Below are 3346 nucleotides of genomic sequence, written 5' to 3' on the forward strand. Positions count from 1 at the left end.
CTCCAGACTCAGCCAGTGGTGTGAGGTGATTCTCCACATCTCCAGCCAGCCAGATTCTCCACATCTCCAGACCAGTAGTGAGTAGTGTGTGGATTCCCCACATCTCCACATCCAGACTCAGCCAGACTCAGCCATCTCCACATCTCCAGACTCAGCCAGCCAGTCAGCCAGTGGTGTGAGGTGATTCTCCACATCTCCAGACTCAGCCAGTGGTGTGAGGTGATTCTCCACATCTCCAGACTCAGCCAGTGGTGTGAGGTGATTCTCCACATCTCCAGACCCAGCCAGTAGTGTGAGGTGATTCTCCACATCTCCAGACTCAGCCAGTAGTGTGAGTGGATTCCCCACATCTCCACATCTCCAGACTGAGCCAGACTCAGCCAGTGGTGTGGGGTGATTCTCCACATCGCCAGACTCAGCCAGACTCAGCCAGTGGTGTGGGGTGATTCTCCACATCGCCAGACTCAGCCAGTGGTGTGAGGATCCCTGGGGACACTCACTCTTAGGAAAAAACAGTGTTCTTCAGCTGTCCCCTTTGAAGAACACTGGCTGGATTCAGGTAGAACCTTTTGGGGTTCCGTGTAGAACCCTGAGTTTTTTTTAGATGGAACCAAAAAACAGATTCCACCTGGAACTTCAAAGGGATTTACCTGGAACCAAAAAAAAGGGGGTTCTCCTATGAGGACAGCCAAAGAACCCATTTGGAACCCTTTTTCTTCCTTCTAAAAGAGTTAAGGACTGGACGTGCCACTCTGAGGCCGGGCTGTGGTTCTTATGACTTGATTGCATAGACATTTCTGTCACACCCTGACCATAGTTTGCTTTGTATGTTTCTATGTTTTGTTTGGTCAGGGTGTGATCTGAGTGGGCATTCTATGTTACATGTCTAGTTTGTCTATTTCTATGTTTGGCCTGATATGGTTCTCAATCAGAGGCAGGTGTTAGTCATTGTCTCTTGATTGGGAACCATATTTCGGTAGCCTGTTTGGTGTTGGGTTTTGTGGGTGATTGTTCCTGTCTCTGTGTTTGCACCAGATAGGGCTGTTTTGGTTTTTTCCACATTTCTTGTTTTGTTAGTCTATTCATGTGTAGTTGCTTTATTAAAGAACCATGAATAATAACCACACTGCGTTTTGGTCCGCCTCTCCTTCAACTCAAGAAATCCGTTACAATTTCACACAATGGACGTGAAGCTAGTGATTATTATACTTGTCCGCGGACAGTTTCGCATTCAAATATGCAACGTATGTGCAAACGCTAAACGTCAAGACGGGTCAGTTTTGTACCAAACCAAGTAATTATCATTTTAAACTTTAGAGCTGCAGTAAGCAATCTACAGTGTAAATATTAATTAACGTGTGGATTCAGTGCCTCGCCGTCATCATAATGGACATGTGTGCACATGACACCATTACAAAGCCCGGCGGCAGGAACATTGTCATGTATTTTATAAGTTGTTTTTAATAAATGACTTCATTTTCTCCGATAGTATAAAAAAAAAAAAAATGGCGTCCTTGTTCGGGATGGATGTCTCTCAGCAAGCTGCTTAGACAATTACAAGACAGACGACATGGTGTTAATCAGGAATCAATATCCACTTACACCTATTTGACACTGATAGGTTTCAACTAGATTATTTTAGATTTGTAATCTCATTAGCATACATTTGAAACATAATAAAAATGTAAAGAATCTATGATTTTGTAGCGTTCGGGTTTCATCAGATGAATCTGAGAGAGAGGGGGGGGGGGGTTAACGAAGACTAACGACAGGCAGGGCCGGGCTGTCACGGTGACAAACTGGATGAACACCAGTGTGTGTTGGGGAGGTGGCTGGGAAAGACAGGTGACTTCATCTAAACACTATTAGCGTTGGTTAACTCTTGTGTCTCTCAATTAGACCAGTCATTTTGTATTTCCCCCAAACCCGCCATGCTGATAAATAGCTAATGCCGCCGGAATTCAGCAACTGCTTTCTTCAAGGGAGGAAAAAAATAGACCTCACTGAAATGGATAAGAACTCACTGAAATGGATAAGAACTCACTGAAATGGTTAAAAACTCACTGAAATGGATAAGAACTCACTGAAATGGATAAGAACTCACTGAAATGGATAAGAACTCACTGAAATGGTTAAAAACTCACTGAAATGGTTATCTTAGTCCACTGATGTTTTTAAATCTTTAGCCAATTATAAAAACAGTCCTAGTCTTTGTGTTATATGCTAGACAGCCATTATATGTGAGTGCAAATGGGTGTTTCCACTGTAATAATACTGTGTGGTGTTTTAATACTGAGTGGGAAGACCTGCAAATCAAATAAAACATGAAAATCAAAGCCTCCTTTATATTAGATTACAGAGGGGTTTGGGTTAAACCAAGCACACAACACTGTGTTGAATCGACATAATGAACTTAGCAAGCAACCTTAATTAAACAGGCTATATCCCCATGCATATCCATCTAATGATGTCAGGCACAGCAGCAATTAACCGGCCTTCTATGAAAGCAAACAGTGTGGGGGTAAGTCCCCATAAATACAGGACAGGCCGTAGCTTATTGAAACCCTCCTGAAAAAAAATAAATAAAATACAATTAATGAATTAGTATGTTATGTTTCAGGAAGATGCTGTCTTTAACATTCCACCCCAGAGGACATCATGTGCCTTAGATTAAAGATGAACTATCGCTTGGTAAAGCCTCCATAATGAAAGAGCTGGAGAATACCTCCATATACACTGCTAATTAGCAGTGGACTTGTGCAGAGTGTGTGTTTGTTGGCCCCCTCTACATTATAACATCCATAATAACTAACCTGTCAGGCAGTTTTAATCGGAACAACCCACTGTGGACCAGCCAAGCCATTTAAAAAGGACAAGAAGCAGAAACATATTTTCATTCTTAGTGTCTGCTTTAACCAACACACAATACTGTTTTATTTTTCACAAGAAAGTGTTTGACTTAAATTGTTTGTATGTATTATATTGCCAATTAAATACATTTTCTTAGAAGACTGTTAGGCATATAAAAGAAGGATATTTTGTTTGCCAGTTTGTGGTTATTCCATAGTTTGAAAACAGCTCTACTATATGTGGTTATTCCATAGTTTGAAAACAGCTCTACTATATGTGGTTATTCCATAGTTTGAAAACAGGTCTACTATATGTGGTTATTCCATAGTTTGAAAACAGGTCTACTATATGTGGTTATTCCATAGTTTGAAAACAGGTCTACTATATGTGGTTATTCCATAGTTTGAAAACAGGTCTACTATATGTGGTTATTCCATAGTTTGAAAACAGGTCTACTATATGTGTTATTCCATAGTTTATTCCATAGTTTGAAAAC

The sequence above is a fragment of the Oncorhynchus tshawytscha genome, unplaced genomic scaffold, assembly GCF_018296145.1.
Source record: "Oncorhynchus tshawytscha isolate Ot180627B unplaced genomic scaffold, Otsh_v2.0 Un_contig_4425_pilon_pilon, whole genome shotgun sequence".
NCBI lineage: Eukaryota > Metazoa > Chordata > Actinopteri > Salmoniformes > Salmonidae > Oncorhynchus > Oncorhynchus tshawytscha.